Below are 20,458 nucleotides of genomic sequence, written 5' to 3'. Positions count from 1 at the left end.
AACCCTAAAACACTACACTCAGCATAAACCCCTACACTTCCCAAACACCACTGCACTACAATTAACCCTAGAACTCTACCCCCAGCACAACCCCCTATACTACACAAACACCACTGCACTACCCTAAACCCTAAAACACTCCCCCAGCATCACTCCCTACACTACCCAAACACCACTGCACTACCATAAGCCCTAAAACACTACCCCCAGCAGTACCCCCTACACTACCCAAACACCACTGCACTACCCTAAACCGTAAAACACTACACTCAGCATAACCCCATACACTTCCCAAACACCACTGCACTACAATTAACCCTGGAACTCTACCCCCAGCACAACCCCCTATACTACACAAACACCACTGCACTACCCTAAACCCTAAAACACTCCCCCCAGCATCACTCCCTACACTACCCAAACACCACTGCACTACCATAAGCCCTAAAACACTACCCCAGCACTACCCCCTACACTACCCAAACACCACTGCACTACCCTAAACTTTAAGACACTACCACCAGCATGACCCCCTACACTACCCAAACACTACTGCACTACCCTAAATTTACCCCCAGCACGACCCACTATACTACCCGAACACCACTGCACTGCCCTAAACCCTGAAACACCACCACCAGCATCACCCCCTACACTGCCCGAACATCACTGCACTGCAATAAATCCTGAAACACCACCCTCAGCACGATCCCCTACACTGCCCGAACAACACTGCACTGCCCTAAACCCTGAAACACCACCCCCAGCATGACCCCCTACACTACGCGAACACCACTGCACTATCTTAAACCCTAAAACACTACCCCCAACAGTACCCCCTACACTACCCAAACACAACTGCCCTACACTAAACCCTAAAACACGACCCCCAGCACCCCTCCCTACACCCAACCGAACACCACTGAACTACCCTAAACCCTAAACCTCTACCCCCAGCATGACCCCCTACACCACCCGAACACCACTGCACTGCACTGCCCTAAACCCTAAAACTCCACCCCCAGCAAGACCCCCTACACTGCCCAAACACCACTGCCCTAAACCCTAAAATACTACCTCCAGCACGACCACCTACACTGCCCGAACACCACAGTACTGCCAAAAAACCTAGAACACACCACACCCAGCATGACCCCTATACTGCTGGAACACCACTGCACTGCCCTAAATCCTAAAACACCACCACTAGCACAACCCCCTACACTGCCGGAACACCACTGCACTGCCCTAAACCCTAAAACACTAGCCCCAGCACGACCCCCTACACTGCCGGAACAGCACTGCACTGCCCTAAACCCTAAAACATCACACCCAGCACAACCCCCTACCCTGCTGGAACACCATTGCACTGCACTAAACCCTAAAACACCACCCCCAGCACGTCCCCCTACACTGCCAGAAAAGCACTGCACTGCCCTAAACCCTGAAACACCACCCCCGCACAACCCCCTACACTGCCAGAACACCACTGCTCTGCCCTAAACCCTAAAACACCAACCCCCTGCATGACCCCCTACACTGCCCGAACACCACTGCACTGCCCTAAACCCTAAAACACTACCACCAGTAGTAACCCCAACACTACCCAAACACCACTGCACTACCCTAAGCCCTAAAACACTACACCCAGCATAACCCCCTACACTACCCAAACACCACTGCACTACATTAAACCCCAAAACACTACCCCCAGCACTACCCCATACACTGCCGGTACACTACTGCACTGCCCTAAACCCTAAAACAGCACCCCCAGCATGACCCCCTACACTGCCGCAACACCACTGCACTGCCTTAAACCTTAAAACACCACCCCAGCACAACCCCCTACACTGCCCGAACACCATTGCTCTGCCCTCCTAAACCCTAAAACACCATCCCCAGCACAACCCCCTACATTGCCTGAACACCACTGCACTGCCAAAAACCCTAGAACACACCACACCCAGCATGACCCCTATACTGCTGGAACACCACTGCACTGCCCTAAATCCTAAAACACCACCAATAGCACAACCCCCTACACTGCCGGAACACCACTGCACTGCCCTAAACCCTAAAACACTAGCCCCAGCACGACCCCCTACACTGCCGGAACAGCACTGCACTGCCCTAAACCCTAAAACATCACACCCAGCACAACCCCCTACCCTGCTGGAACACCATTGCACTGCACTAAACCCTAAAACACCACCCCCAGCACGTCCCCCTACACTGCCAGAAAAGCACTGCACTGCCCTAAACCCTGAAACACCACCCCCGCACAACCCCCTACACTGCCAGAACACCACTGCTCTGCCCTAAACCCTAAAACACCAACCCCCTGCATGACCCCCTACACTGCCCGAACACCACTGCACTGCCCTAAACCCTAAAACACTACCACCAGTAGTAACCCCGACACTACCCAAACACCACTGCACTACCCTAAGCCCTAAAACACTATACCCAGCATAACCCCCTACACTACCCAAACACCACTGCACTACATTAAACCCTAAAACACTACCCCCAGCACTACCCCATACACTGCCGGAACACTACTGCACTGCCCTAAACCCTAAAACAGCACCCCCAGCATGACCCCCTACACTGCTGCAACACCACTGCACTGCCTTAAACCTTAAAACACCACCCCAGCACAACCCCCTACACTGCCCGAACACCATTGCTCTGCCCTCCTAAACCCTAAAACACCATCCCCAGCACAACCCCCTACATTGCCTGAACACCACTGCACTGCCAAAAACCCTAGAACACACCACACCCAGCATGACCCCTATACTGCTGGAACACCACTGCACTGCCCTAAATCCTAAAACACCACCAATAGCACAACCCCCTACACTGCCGGAACACCACTGCACTGCCCTAAACCCTAAAACACTAGCCCCAGCACGACCCCTACACTGCCGGAACAGCACTGCACTGCCCTAAACCCTAAAACACCACACCGAGCATGACCCCCAACACTGCCGGAACACCACTGCACTGCCCTAAACCCTAAAATACCACCCCCAGCACGTCCCCCTACACTGCCAGAAAAGCACTGCACTGCCCTAAACCCTGAAAACCACCCCCAGCACGACCCCCTACACTGCACGAACACCACTGCTCTGCCCTAAACCCTAAAACACCAACCCCCTGCATGACCCCCTACACGGCCCGAACACCACTGCACTGCCCTAAACCCTAAAACACTACCCCCAGTTGTAACCCCTACACTACCCAAACACCACTGCTCTACCCTAAGCCCTAAAACACTACACCCAGCATATCCCCCTACAGTACCCAAACACCACTGCACTACACTAAACCCTAAAACACTACCCCCAGCACTATCCCATACACTGCTGGAACACTATGGCACTGCCCTAAACCCTAAAACACCACCCCCAGAATGACCCCCTTTACTGCCAGAACACCACTGCACTGCCCTAAACCCTAAAACACCACCCCAGCACAACCCCCTACACTGACGAACACCACTGCTCTGCCCTAAACCCTAAAACACCAACTTCCTGCACGACCCCCTACACTGCCTGAACACCACTGCCCTGACCTAAACCCTAAAACACCACCCCCAGCACGACACCCTACACTGCCCGAACACCACTGCACTGCCCTAAACCCTATAACACCACCCCAGCATGACCCCCTATACTGCCCGAACACAACTGCACTGCCATAAACACTGAAACACCACCCGCGCACGACCCCTACTCTGCACGAACACCACTGCACTGCCCTAAACCCTGAAACACCACCCCCAGCACGACCCCTTACACTACCCAAACACCACTGCACAGCCCTAAACCCTGAAACACCACTCCCAGCACGACCCCCTACTCTGCCCGAACACCACTGCACTGCCCTAAACCCTGAAATACCAACCCCAGCATGACCCCCTACACTGCCTGAACACCACTGCCCTAAACCCTAACACCACCCCCAACCCAACCCCCTACACTGCCTGAACACCACTGCACTAAACCCTGAAACACCACCCCCAGCATGACACCCTACACTGCCGGAACATCACTGCACTGCCCTAAACCCTGAAACACCACCCCCAGCATGACCCCCTACACTACCCAAACACCACTGCACTAACCTAAACCCTAAAACACTACCACCAGCAGTACCCCTACACTACCCAAACACCCCTGCACTACCCTAAATTCTAAAACAATGTCCCCAGCAGTACCCCCTACACTACTCAAACACCACTGCACCGCCCTAAACCCTAAAACACAACACCCAGCAGTACCCCTGCATTACGCAAACAGTACTGCACTTCCCTAAACCCTAAAAAACTATCCCCAGCAGTACCCCCTACACCACCCAAACACAACTGCCCTACACTAAACCCTAAAACACTACCCCCAGCAGCATTCCCTACACTTCCCGAACACCACTGAACTACCCTAAACCCTAAAACTATACCCCCAGCATGACCCCCTACACTACCCGAACACCACTGCACTGCCCTAAACCCTAAAATACTACCTCCAGCACGACCCCCTACACTGCCCAAACACCACTGCCCTAAACCCTAAAACACTACCTCCAGCACGACCCCCTACTCTACCTGAACACCACTTTACTACCCTCAACCCTGAAACACTAACCCCATCACGACCCCTTACAATACCAGAACACCACTGCCCTGCCCCATACCCTAATAAAATACCCCCAGCACGACACCCGACACCACCCAAACACCCCTGTGCTGCCCTAAACCCTAAATCTATCCCCAGCACGAACCCCTACACTACCCAAACACCACTGCACTACCCTAAACCCTAAAACACTACCCCAGCACGACCCACTACACTACCCTAACACCACTGCACTACCCTAAACACTAAATCACTACCTTCAGCATGATCCCCTACACTACCAAAACACCACTGCACTACTATAAAACACTAAAACACTACCCCCAGCACGACCCCCTACACTACCGAAACACGACAGCTCAACCATAAACCCTGAAACACCAGCCTCAGCACGACCCCCTACACTGCCCGAACACCACTGCACTGCCCTTAACCCTGAAACACCAACCCCAGCACGACTCTCTACATTTCCCGAACACCACTGCTCTGCCCTAAACCCTGAAACACCAGCACCAGCACGACACCCTACACTGCCCGAAGACAACTGCACTGCCCTAATCCCTAAAACACCAGCCCCAGCACAAAACCATACACTGCCCGAACACCACTGCACTGCCCTAAACCCTGAAACACCAGCCCCAGCACGACCCCTACAGTGCCCGAACACCACTGCACTGCCCTAAACCCTGAAACACCACCTCAACACAACCCCCTACACTGCCCAAACACCATTGCTCTGCCCTCCTAAACCCTAAAACACTAGACCCAGCACGACCCCCTACACTGCCGGAACAGCACTGCACTGCCCTAAACCCTAAAATACCACCCCCAGCACGTCACCCTACACTGCCAGAAAAGCACTGCACTGCCCTAAACCCTGAAAACCACCCCCAGCACGACCCCCTACACTGCACGAACACCACTGCTCTGCCCTAAACCCTAAAACACCAACCCCCTGCATGACCCCCTACACGGCCCGAACACCACTGCACTGCCCTAAACCCTAAAACACTACCCCCAGTTGTAACCCCTACACTACCCAAACACCACTGCTCTACCCTAAGCCCTAAAACACTACACCCAGCATATCCCCCTACAGTACCCAAACACCACTGCACTACACTAAACCCTAAAACACTACCCCCAGCACTATCCCATACACTGCTGGAACACTATGGCACTGCCCTAAACCCTAAAACACCACCCCCAGAATGACCCCCTTTACTGCCAGAACACCACTGCACTGCCCTAAACCCTAAAACACCACCCCAGCACAACCCCCTACACTGACGAACACCACTGCTCTGCCCTAAACCCTAAAACACCAACTTCCTGCACGACCCCCTACACTGCCTGAACACCACTGCCCTGACCTAAACCCTAAAACACCACCCCCAGCACGACACCCTACACTGCCCGAACACCACTGCACTGCCCTAAACCCTATAACACCACCCCAGCATGACCCCCTATACTGCCCGAACACAACTGCACTGCCATAAACACTGAAACACCACCCGCGCACGACCCCTACTCTGCACGAACACCACTGCACTGCCCTAAACCCTGAAACACCACCCCCAGCACGACCCCTTACACTACCCAAACACCACTGCACAGCCCTAAACCCTGAAACACCACTCCCAGCACGACCCCCTACTCTGCCCGAACACCACTGCACTGCCCTAAACCCTGAAATACCAACCCCAGCATGACCCCCTACACTGCCTGAACACCACTGCCCTAAACCCTAACACCACCCCCAACCCAACCCCCTACACTGCCTGAACACCACTGCACTAAACCCTGAAACACCACCCCCAGCATGACACCCTACACTGCCGGAACATCACTGCACTGCCCTAAACCCTGAAACACCACCCCCAGCATGACCCCCTACACTACCCAAACACCACTGCACTAACCTAAACCCTAAAACACTACCACCAGCAGTACCCCTACACTACCCAAACACCCCTGCACTACCCTAAATTCTAAAACAATGTCCCCAGCAGTACCCCCTACACTACTCAAACACCACTGCACCGCCCTAAACCCTAAAACACAACACCCAGCAGTACCCCTGCATTACGCAAACAGTACTGCACTTCCCTAAACCCTAAAAAACTATCCCCAGCAGTACCCCCTACACCACCCAAACACAACTGCCCTACACTAAACCCTAAAACACTACCCCCAGCAGCATTCCCTACACTTCCCGAACACCACTGAACTACCCTAAACCCTAAAACTATACCCCCAGCATGACCCCCTACACTACCCGAACACCACTGCACTGCCCTAAACCCTAAAATACTACCTCCAGCACGACCCCCTACACTGCCCAAACACCACTGCCCTAAACCCTAAAACACTACCTCCAGCACGACCCCCTACTCTACCTGAACACCACTTTACTACCCTCAACCCTGAAACACTAACCCCATCACGACCCCTTACAATACCAGAACACCACTGCCCTGCCCCATACCCTAATAAAATACCCCCAGCACGACACCCGACACCACCCAAACACCCCTGTGCTGCCCTAAACCCTAAATCTATCCCCAGCACGAACCCCTACACTACCCAAACACCACTGCACTACCCTAAACCCTAAAACACTACCCCAGCACGACCCACTACACTACCCTAACACCACTGCACTACCCTAAACACTAAATCACTACCTTCAGCATGATCCCCTACACTACCAAAACACCACTGCACTACTATAAAACACTAAAACACTACCCCCAGCACGACCCCCTACACTACCGAAACACGACAGCTCAACCATAAACCCTGAAACACCAGCCTCAGCACGACCCCCTACACTGCCCGAACACCACTGCACTGCCCTTAACCCTGAAACACCAACCCCAGCACGACTCTCTACATTTCCCGAACACCACTGCTCTGCCCTAAACCCTGAAACACCAGCACCAGCACGACACCCTACACTGCCCGAAGACAACTGCACTGCCCTAATCCCTAAAACACCAGCCCCAGCACAAAACCATACACTGCCCGAACACCACTGCACTGCCCTAAACCCTGAAACACCAGCCCCAGCACGACCCCTACAGTGCCCGAACACCACTGCACTGCCCTAAACCCTGAAACACCACCTCAACACAACCCCCTACACTGCCCAAACACCATTGCTCTGCCCTCCTAAACCCTAAAACACTAGACCCAGCACGACCCCCTACACTGCCGGAACAGCACTGCACTGCCCTAAACCCTAAAATACCACCCCCAGCACGTCACCCTACACTGCCAGAAAAGCACTGCACTGCCCTAAACCCTGAAACACCACCCCAGCACAACCACCTACACTGCCCAAACACCACTGCTCTGACCTAAACCCTAAAACACCAACCCCCTGCACGACCCCCTACACTGCCCAAACACCACTGTACTGCCCTAAACCCTAAAACACTACCCCCAGTTTTAATCCCTACACTACCCAAACACCACTGCTCTACCCTAAGCCCTAAAACACTACACCCAGCATATCCCCCTACAGTACCCAAACACCACTGCACTACACTAAACCCTAAAACACCACCCCCAGAATGACCCCCTATACTGCCAGAACACCACTGCACTGCCCTAAACCCTAAAACACCACCCCAGCACAACCCCCTTCACTGACGAACACCACTGCTCTGCCCAAACCCTAAAACACCAACTCCCTGCACGACCCCCTACACTGCCTGAACACCACTGCCCTGGCATAAACCCTAAAACACCACCCCCAGCACGACGCCCTACACTGCCCGAACACCACTGCACTGCCCTAAACCCTATAACACCACCCCAGCATGACCCCCTATACTGGTCGAACACAACTGCACTGCCATAAACACTGAAACACCTAACCGCCCACGACCCCTACTCTGCACGAACACCACTGCACTGCCCTAAACCCTGAAACACCACCCCCAGCACGACCACCTACACTGCCCGAACACCACTGCACTGCCCTAAACCATGAAAAACCACCCCCAGCACGACACCCTACTCTGCCCGAACACCACTGCACTGCCCTAAACCATGAAACACCACCCCTAGCACGACCCCCTACACTGCCTGAACACCACTGCACTGGGCTACACCCTGAAACACCACCCTCCACAATGACCCCCTACACTGTCCGAACACCACTGCACTGCCCTAAACCCTGAAACACCAGCCCCGGCACTACCCCCTACACTGCCCAAACACCACTGCACTGCCCTAAACCCTAAAACACCACCCCCAGCACCACTCCCTACACTGCCTGACCACCACTGCACTGCCCTTAACCCTGAAACACCACCCCAGCATGACCCCCCATACTGCCCGAACACCACTACTCTGCCCTAAACCCTGAAACACCACCCCCATTATGACCCTGAAACACCACCTCAGCACGAACCCCTACACTGCCCAAACACAACTGCACTGCCCTTTACTCTGAACCACCACCCTCAGCAGGACCCCCTACACTGCCCAAACACCACTACCCTAAACCCTGACACCACCCCCAGAACGACCCTCTACACTGACCGAACACCACTGCATTGCCCTAAACCCTGAAAAACCATCCCCAGCACGAACCCCTATACTGTTCGAACACCACTGCACTGCCCTAAACCCTGAAGCACCAGCCCCAGCACGACATCCTACACTGCCCGAACACCACTGCACTGCCCTAAACCCTGAAACTCCAGCCCCAGCACAACACCCTACACTGCCCAAACACCACTGCACTGCCCTAAACCCTGAAACACCAGCCCCAGCACTACCCCCTACACTGCCCGATCACCACTGCACTGCCCTAAACCCTGAAACACCAGCCCCAGCACGACCCCCTACACTGCCCGAACACCACTGCACTGCCCTAAACCTTGAAACACCAGCCCCAACATGACCCCCCCACTGCCCGAACATCACTGCATTGGCCTAATCCCTGAAACACCACCCTCAGAATGACCCCCTTCACTGCCTGAACACCACTGCACTGCCATAAACCCTGAAACACCACCCCCAGCATGACCCCCTACACTGCCCGAACACCACTGCACTGCCCTTTACCCTGAAACACCACCCCAGTATGACCCCCCACACTGCCCGAACACCAAGGCTCTGCCCTAAACCCTGAAACACCATCACTAGCACGAACCCCTATACTGCCCGTACACCATTGCACTGCCCTAAACACTGAAATACCATCACCAGCACGACCAACTACACTGCCCGAACACCACTGCACTGCCCTAAACCCTGAAACACCATCCCCTACACTGTCCGAAGAAAACACTTCCCTCTAAAATGCACAAACACCACTGCACTACCGTAAACCCTAAAATACTACCCCAAGCATGACCCCTACACTACCCAAACACTACTGGACTACCCTAAACCCTATAACACTACCACCAGAAGTACCCCCTACACTACCCAAACACCACTGCACAACCCTAAACCCTAAAACACTACGCCCAGCAGTGTCCCCTATACTAAACACACACCACTGCAATACCCTAAACCCTTAAACACTAACCCCAGCAGTACCCCCTACACTACCCAACCCCCAATGCACTACTCTAAACCCTAAACCCTAAAACACTACCCCCAGCATGACCACTGCACTGCTCTAAACCATAACACTCTACCCCCAGCACGACCGCCTATACTACACAAACACCACTGCACTACCCTAAACCCTAAAACACTCCCCCAGCACCACTCCCTACACTACACAAACACCACTGCACTATCCTAAACCCTAAAACACTATCCCCAGCACGACCTGCTACACTACCCAAACACCACTGCACTGCCCTAAACTCGAAAACACTACCCCCAGTGAAACCCCCTACACTACTCAAATACCACTGCACTACCCTATACCTACCCCCAGCACAACCCCTACACTACCCAAACACCACTGCACTGTCCTAAACCCTGAAACACCGTCCCCAACACAACCCCCTACATTGCCCGAACAGCACTGCACTGCTCTAAACCCTGAAACACCACCCCCAGCAAGATCCCCTACACTGCCCCAAAACCACTGCACTGCCCGAAACCCTGAAACACCATTCCCAGCACGACCACCTACACTGCCCGAACACCACTGTACTGCCCTAAACTCTGAAACACCATGCCCAGCATGACCCTCTACATTGCCTGAACACCACTGCACTGCCCTAAACCCTAGAACACACCACACCCAGCACGACCCCCTACTCTGCTGGAACACCACTGCACTGCCCTAAACCCTAAAACACCATCACCAGCACAACCCCCTACACTGCCGGAACACCACTGCACTGCCCTAAACCCTAAAACACTATCCCCAGCATGACCCCCTACACTGCCGGAACAGCACTGCACTGCCCTAAACACTAAAGCACAACACCCAGCACGACCCCCTACTCTTCCGGAACACCACTGTACTGCCCCAAACCCTAAAACACCACCCCAGCACGTCCCCCTACACTGCCAGAAAAGCACTGCACTGCCCTAAACCATGAAACACCACCCCCAGCATGAGCCCCTACACTACCCAAACACCACTGCACTACCTTAAACTCTAAAACACTACCCCCAGCAAGACTCGCTACACTACCCAAACACCAGTGCACTACCCTAAACCAAAAAACACTACCCCCAGCACGACCCCATTCACTACACAAACACCACTGCACTACCCTAAACCCTAAAGCACTACCTCCAGCATGACCCCTTAACTACCCAAAGACCACGGTACTACCCTAAACCCTAAAACACTATCCCCAGCATGACCCCCTACACTACCTAAACACCACTGCACTACCCTAAACCCTAAAACACTACCCCTAGCATGACCCCCTACACTACCCAAAGACCGCTGCACTACCCTAACCCTAAACCACGACCCCCTAAACTACACAAACACTGCTGCACTACCCTAAACCCTAAAACACTACCCCCAGCTCGACCCCCTATACTATACAAACACCATTGCACAACCTTAAAGCCTAAAACACTGCTCCCTACACTACACAAACACCACTGCACTCCCCTAAACTCTAAAACACTATCCCCAGCAGTACCCCCTACACTACCCAAACACCACTGCACTACGCTAAACCCTAAAACACTATCCCCAGCAGTACCCCCTACACTACACAAACACCACTGCAATACCCTAAAGCACTACCCCCAGCATGACCCCTACACTACCCAAACACCACTGCACTACCCTAAACCTTAAAAAGCTACCCCCAGCATGACCCCCTACACTACCCAAACACCACAGCACTACCCTAAACCCTACATCTACCCCCAGCACGATCCCCTACACTACCCAAACACCACTGCACTTCCCTAAACCCTAAATCTACCCTCAGCATGACCCCCTACACTACCCAAACACCACTGCAGTACCCTAAACTCTAAAACACTACCCCCAGCACGACCCCCTACACTACACAACCACCACTGCACTACCCTAAACCCTAAATCACTACCCCCAGCACGACCCCCTGCACTACATGAACACCACTGCACTGCCCTAAACTCTAAAACACTACCCCAGCACGACCCCCTACACTGCCCGATCACCACTGCACTACCCTAAACCCTGACACCACCCCCAGCATGACCCCATACACTGACCAAACACCACTGCACTGCCCTAAACCCTGAAACACCATCACTAGCATGAACCCCTATACTGCCCGTTCACCATTGCACTGCCCTAAACCCTGAAATACCACCACCAGCACGACCAACTACACTGCCCGAACACCACTGCACTGCCCTAAACCCTGAAACACCATCCCCTACACTGTCCGAAGAAAACACTTCCCTCTAAACTGCACAAACACCACTGCACTACCCAAAACCCTAAAATACTACCCCAAGCATGACCCCTACACTACCCAAACACCACTGGACTACCCTAAACCCTATAACACTACCACCAGAAGTACCCCCTACACTACCCAAACACCACTAGACAACCCTAAACCCTAAAACACTACCCCCAGCAGTACCCCCTACACTACCCAACCACCAATGCACTACTCTAAACCCTAAACCCTAAAACACTACCCCCAGCATGACCCACTACACTACCCAAACACCACTGCACTGCTCTAAACCATAACACTCTACCCCCAGCACGACCGCCTATACTACACAAACACCACTGCACTACCCTAAACCCTAAAACACTCCCCCAGCACCACTCCCTACACTACACAAACACCACTGCACTACCCTAAACCCTAAAACACTATCCCCTGCACGACCTGCTACACTACCCAAACACCACTGCACTGCCCTAAACTCGAAAACACTACCCCCAGTGAAACCCCCTACACTACTCAAATACCACTGCACTACCCTAAACCTACCCCCAGCACAACCCCTACACTACCCAAACACCACTGCACTGTCCTAAACCCTGAAACACCATCCCCAGCACAACCCCCTACATTGCCCGAACAGCACTGCACTGCTCTAAACCCTGAAACACCACCCCAGCATGATCCCCTACACTGCCCCAAAACCACTGCACTGCCCGAAACCCTGAAACACCATGCCCAGCACGACCCTCTACATTGCCTGAACACCACTGCACTGCCCTAAACCCTAGAACACACCACACCCAGCACGACCCCCTACACTGCTGGAACACCACTGCACTGCCCTAAACCCTAAAACACCATCACCAGCACAACCCCCTACACTGCCGGAACACCACTGCACTGCCCTAAACCCTAAAACACTATCCCCAGCATGACCCCCTACACTGCCGGAACAGCACTGCACTGCCCTAAACACTAAAGCACAACACCCAGAACGACCCCCTACTCTTCCGGAACACCACTGTACTGCCCCAAACCCTAAAACACCACCCCAGCACGTCCCCCTACACTGCCAGAAAAGCACTGCACTGCCCTAAACCATGAAACACCACCCCCAGCATGAGCCCCTACACTACCCAAACACCAGTGCACTACCCTAAACCCAAAAACACTACCCCCAGCATGACCCCCTTCACTACACAAACACCACTGCACTACCCTAAACCCTAACGCACTACCTCCAGCATGACCCCTTAACTACCCAAAGACCAGGGTACTACCCTAAACCCTAAAACACTATCCCCAGCATGACCCCCTACACTACCTAAACACCACTGCACTACCCTAAACCCTAAAACACTACCCCTAGCATGACCCCCTACACTACCCAAAGACCACTGCACTACCCTAACCCTAAACCACGACACCCTAAACTACACAAACACTGCTGCACTACCCTAAACCCTAAAACACTACCCCCAGCTCGACCCCCTATACTATACAAACACCATTGCACTACCTTAAAGCCTAAAACACTACTCCCTACACTACACAAACACCACTGCACTACCCTAAACTCTAAAACACTATCCCCAGCAGTACCCCCTACACTACCCAAACACCACTGCACTACCCTAAACCCTAAAACACTATCCCCAGCAGTACCCCCTACACTACACAAACACCACTGCAATACCCTAAACCCTAAAAAGCTACCCCCAGCACGACCCCCTACACTACCCAAACACCACTGCACTACCCTAAACCCTAAACCACTCCCCCAGCACGACTACCTTAACTACCCAATCACCACTGCACTACCCTAAACCCTACATCTACCCCAGCACGATCCCCTACACTACCCAAACACCACTGAACTTCCCTAAACCCTAAATCTACCCTCAGCATGACCCCCTACACTACCCAAACACCACTGCAGTACCCTAAACTCTAAAACACTACCCCCAGCACGACCCCCTACACTACACAACCACCACTGCACTACCCTAAACCCTAAATCACTACCCCCAGCACGACCCCCTGCACTACACGAACACCACTGCACTGCCCTAAACTCTAAAACACTACCCCAGCACGACCCCCTACACTGCCCGATCACCACTGCACTACCCTAAACCCTAAAACACTTCCACCTTCACTACAAAAACACCAATGCACTGCCCTAAACCCTAAAGCACCACCCCCATTACGACCCCCTACACTGGCCGAACACCACGGCACTACCCTAAACTCAAAAAACACCACTCCCAGCATAACCCCCTACTCTGCCTGAACACCCCTGCAGTGCCCTAAACCCTAAAACACCACCCCCAGCACAACGCGCTATACTGCCCGAACACCACTGCACTGCCCTAAACACTGAAACACCACCCTCAGCACAACCCCCGACACTACCCAAACACCACTGCACTACCCTAAACCCTAAAACACTACCCCCAGCACGACCCGCTACACTACCCAAACAACTCTGCACTACCCTAAAACACTACCCCAGAATGACCCCCTACACTACGCATGCACCACTGCACTACCCTAAACCCTAAAACACGACCCCAGCACAAACCCCTACACTACCCTAACACAACTGCACTACCCTAGACCCTAAAACACTACCCACAGCACGACTCCCTACACTACCAAAACACCACTGCACTACCCTAAACCCTAAAACACTACCCCCAGCATGACACCCTACACTACCCAAACACCACTGCTCTACCCTAAATCCTAAAACACTTCCCCCAGCAGGAACCCCTACACTACACAAACAACCCTGCACTGCCCTACACCCTAAAACAGTAACCCCAGCACGACCTCCTATATTACCCAAATACCACTGCACTACCCTAAACCCTAAAACACTACCCCCAGCAATACCCCATACACTACACAAATACCACTGCAATACCCTAAAGCACTACCCCCAGCATGACCCCTACACTACCCAAACACCACTGCACTACCCTAAACCCTAAAAAGCTACCCCCAGCACGACCCCCTACACTACCCAAACACCACAGCACTACCCTAAACCCTACATCTACCCCCAGCACGATCCCCTACACTACCCAAACACCACTGCACTTCCCTAAACCCTAAATCTACCCTCAGCATGACCCCCTACACTACCCAAACACCACTGCAGTACCCTAAACTCTAAAACACTACCCCCAGCACGACCCCCTACACTACACAACCACCACTGCACTACCCTAAACCCTAAATCACTACCCCCAGCACGACCCCCTGCACTACATGAACACCACTGCACTGCCCTAAACTCTAAAACACTACCCCAGCACGACCCCCTACACTGCCCGATGTCCACTGCACTACCCTAAACCCTGACACCACCCCCAGCATGACCCCCTACACTGACCAAACACCACTGCACTGCCCTAAACCCTGAAACACCATCACTAGCACAAACCCCTATACTGCCCGTTCACCATTGCACTGCCCTAAACCCTGAAATACCACCACCAGCACGACCAACTACACTGCCCGAACACCACTGCACTGCCCTAAACCCTGAAACACCATCCCCTACACTGTCCGAAGAAAACACTTCCCTCTAAACTGCACAAACACCACTGCACTACCCTAAACCCTAAAATACTACCCCAAGCATGACCCCTACACTACCCAAACACCACTGGTCTACCCTAAACCCTATAACACTACCACCAGAAGTACCCCCTACACTACCCAAACACCACTAGACAACCCTAAACCCTAAAACACTATGCCCAGCAGTGCCCCTATACTAACCACACACCACTGCAATACCCTAAACCCTTAAACACTACCCCCAGCAGTACCCCCTACACTACCCAACCACCAATGCACTACTCTAAACCCTAAACCCTAAAACACTACCCCCAGCATGACCCACTACACTACCCAAACACCACTGCACTGCTCTAAACCATAACACTCTACCCCCAGCACGACCGCCTATACTACACAAACACCACTGCACTACCCTAAACCCTAAAACACTCCCCCAGCACCACTCCCTACACTACACAAACACCACTGCACTACCCTAAACCCTAAAACACTATCCCCTGCACGACCTGCTACACTACCCAAACACCACTGGACTACCCTAAACCCTATAACACTACCACCAGAAGTACCCCCTACACTACCCAAACACCACTAGACAACCCTAAACCCTAAAACACTATCCCCAGCATGACCCCCTACACTGCCAGAACAGCACTGCACTGCCCTAAACACTAAAGCACAACACCCAGCACGACCCCCTACTCTTCCGGAACACCACTGTACTGCCCCAAACCCTAAAACACCACCCCCAGCACGTCCCCCTACACTGCCAGAAAAGCACTGCACTGCCCTAAACCATGAAACACCACCCCCAGCATGAGCCCCTACACTACCCAAACACCAGTGCACTACCCTAAACCCAAAAACACTACCCCCAGCACGACCCCCTTCACTACACAAACACCACTGCACTACCCTAAACCCTAACGCACTACCTCCAGCATGACCCCCTACACTACCTAAACACCACTGCACTACCCTAAACCCTAAAACACTACCCCTAGCATGACCCCCTACACTACCCAAAGACCACTGCACTACCCTAACCCTAAACCACGACCCCCTAAACTACACAAACACTGCTGCACTACCCTAAACCCTAAAACACTACCCCCAGCTCGACCCCCTATACTATACAAACACCATTGCACTACCTTAAAGCCTAAAACACTACTCCCTACACTGCACAAACACCACTGCACTACCCTAAACTCTAAAACACTATCCCCAGCAGTACCCCCTACACTACCCAAACACCACTGCACTACCCTAAACCCTAAAACACTATCCCCAGCAGTACCCCCTACACTACACAAACACCACTGCAATACCCTAAAGCACTACCCCCAGCATGACCCCTACACTACCCAATCACCACTGCACTACCCTAAACCCTAAAACACTACCCCCAGCAGTACCCCCTACACTACCCAAACACCACTGCACTACCCTAAACCCTAAAACACTACCCCCAGCAGTACCCCCTACACTACCCAAACACCACTGCACTACCCTAAACCCTAAAACACTACACCCAGCATAACCCCTTACACTTCCCAAACACCACTGCACTAGAATAAACCCTAAAACACTACCCCCAGCACGACCCCCTATACTACACAAACACCACTGCACTATCCTAAACCCTAAAACACTCCCCCCAGCATCACTCCCTACACTACCCAAACACCACTGCACTACCATAAACCCTAAAACACTACCCCAGCACGACCCCCTACACTACCTAAACACCACTGCACTACCCTAAACTCTAAAACACTACCCCCAGCATGACCCCCTACACTACTCAAACACTACTGCACTACCCTAAATTTACCCCCAGCACGACCCCCTATACTACCCGAACACGACTGCACTGCCCTAAACCCTGAAACACCAGCCCCAGCACAACTCCCTACACTGCATGAACACCACTGCACTGCCTTAAACCCTGAAACACCAGCCCCAGCACGACCCCCTATACTGCCTGAACACCACTGCACTGCCCTGAACCCGGAAACCCCACGACCAGCACGACCCCCTACACTACCCGAACACCACTGCACTGCCCTAAACCCTGAAACACCACCCCAGCGTAACCCCATACACTGCCCGAACACCACTGCTCTGCCCTAAACCCTGAAACACCACCCCCAGCATGACCCTGAAACACCACCCCCAGCACGACCCCCTACACTACCCATACATCACTGCACTACCCTAAACCCTAAAACACTACCCCAAGAATACCCCTTACCCTACCCAAACACCACTGCACTACCCTAAACCCTAAAACACTACACCCAGCATAACCCCTTACACTTCCCAAACACCACTGCACTACAATTAACCCTAAAACACTACCCCCAGCACGACCCCCTATACTACACAAACACCACTGCACTACCCTAAACCCTAAAACACTCCCCCCAGCATCACTCCCTACACTACCCAAACACCACTGCACTACCATAAACCCTGAAACACCACCCCTAGCACGACCCCCTACACTGCCCGAACACCACTGCACTGCCCTAAACCCTGAAACACCACCCCAGCATGACCTCCTACACTGCCCGAACACCACTGCTCTGCCCTAAACCCTGAAACACCACCCCCAGCACGACCCTGAAACACCACCCCCAGCACGACCCCCTACACTGCCCCAACACCACTGCACTGCGCTATACCCTGAAACACCACCCTCAGCACGACCCCCTACACTGCCCGAACACCACTGCACTGCCCTAAACCCTGAAACACCACCCCAGCATGACCTCCTACACTGCCCGAACACCACTGCTCTGCCCTAAACCCTGAAACACCACCCCCAGCACGACCCTGAAACACCACCCCCAGCACGACCCCCTACACTGCCCGAACACCACTGCACTGCCCTAAACCCTGAAACACCATCCCCAGCACGAACACCTATACTGCCCGAACACCACTGCACTGCCCTAAACCCTGAAACACCACCCCCACCATGACCCCCTACATTGCCCAAACAAATCATTTCCTCCTACACTACACAAACACCACTGAACTACCCTAAAGCCTAAAACACTACCCAAAGCATGACCCCCTACACTACCCAAACACAACTGCACTTACCTAAACCTAAAACACTACCTCCAGCAGTGCCCCCTACACTACCCAAACACCACTGCACTACCCTAAACCCTAAAACACTACCCCCAGTAGTACCCCCTACACTACCCAAACACCACTGCACTACCCTAAACCCTAAAACACTACACCCAGCATAACCCCTTACACTTCCCAAAAACCACTGCACTACAATAAACCCTAAAACACTACCCCCAGCACGACCCCCTATACTACACAAACACCACTGCACTACCCTAAACCCTAAAACACTCCCCCCAGAATCAATCCCCACACTACCCAAACACCACTGCACTACCATAAACCCTAAAACACTACCCCAGCACGACCCCCTACACTACCCAAACACCACTGCACTACCCTAAACTCTAAAACACTACCCCGAGCATGACCCCTACACTACTCAAACACTACTGCACTACCCTAAATTTACCCCCAGCACGACCCCCTATACTACCCGAACACCATTGCACTGCCCTAAACCCTGAAACACCAGCCCCAGCACAACCCCCTACACTGCATGAACACCACTGCACTGCCTTAAACCCTGAAACACCAGCCCCAGCACGACCCCCTATACTGCCTGAACACCACTGCACTGCCCTGAACCCTGAAACACCACGACCAGCACGACCCCCTACACTACCCGAACACCACTGCACTGCCCTAAACCCTGAAACACCACCCCAGCGTAACCCCATACACTGCCCGAACACCACTGCTCTGCCCTAAACCCTGAAACACCACCCCCAGCACGACCCCCTACACTACCCACACATCACTGCACTACAATAAACCCTAAAACACTACCCCAAGCATACCCCTTACCCTACCCAAACACCACTGCACTACACTCAACCCTAAAACACTACCCCCAGCACGACCCCCTATACTACACAAACACCACTGCACTACCCTAAACCTTAAACACTCCCCCAGCACCACTCCCTACACTACCCAAACAGCACTGCACTACCATAAACCCTAAAACACTACCCCTAGCATGACCCCCTACACTACCAGAACACCACTGCATTACCCTAAACTGTAAAACACTACCCCCAGCACGATCCCCTACACTACTCAAACACCACTGCACTACCCTAAACCTACCCCCAGCATGACCCCCTATACTACCCGAACACCACTGCACTGCCCTAAACCCTGGAACACCATCCTCAGCACGACCCCTTCACTGCCCAAACATCACTGCACTGCCCTAAACCATGAAACACCACC

At 53.3% G+C, this 20,458-nt stretch overlaps 1 protein-coding gene across 1 annotated transcript in view; it reads left to right on the top strand.

The window, feature by feature from the left end:
- The window catches only part of LOC146822204 (uncharacterized), a 229,168-nt gene that overhangs the window by 54,858 nt on the left and 153,852 nt on the right, over positions 1-20,458 (top strand). The gene's annotated exons all lie outside the window — the stretch shown is intronic.

The sequence above is a fragment of the Triturus cristatus genome, chromosome 6 (assembly GCF_964204655.1).
Source record: "Triturus cristatus chromosome 6, aTriCri1.1, whole genome shotgun sequence".
In the NCBI taxonomy this organism is placed as follows: domain Eukaryota; kingdom Metazoa; phylum Chordata; class Amphibia; order Caudata; family Salamandridae; genus Triturus; species Triturus cristatus.
The sequence above is the reverse complement of the archived record's forward strand: the minus strand, read 5'-3'. Positions and strand labels throughout refer to the sequence as shown.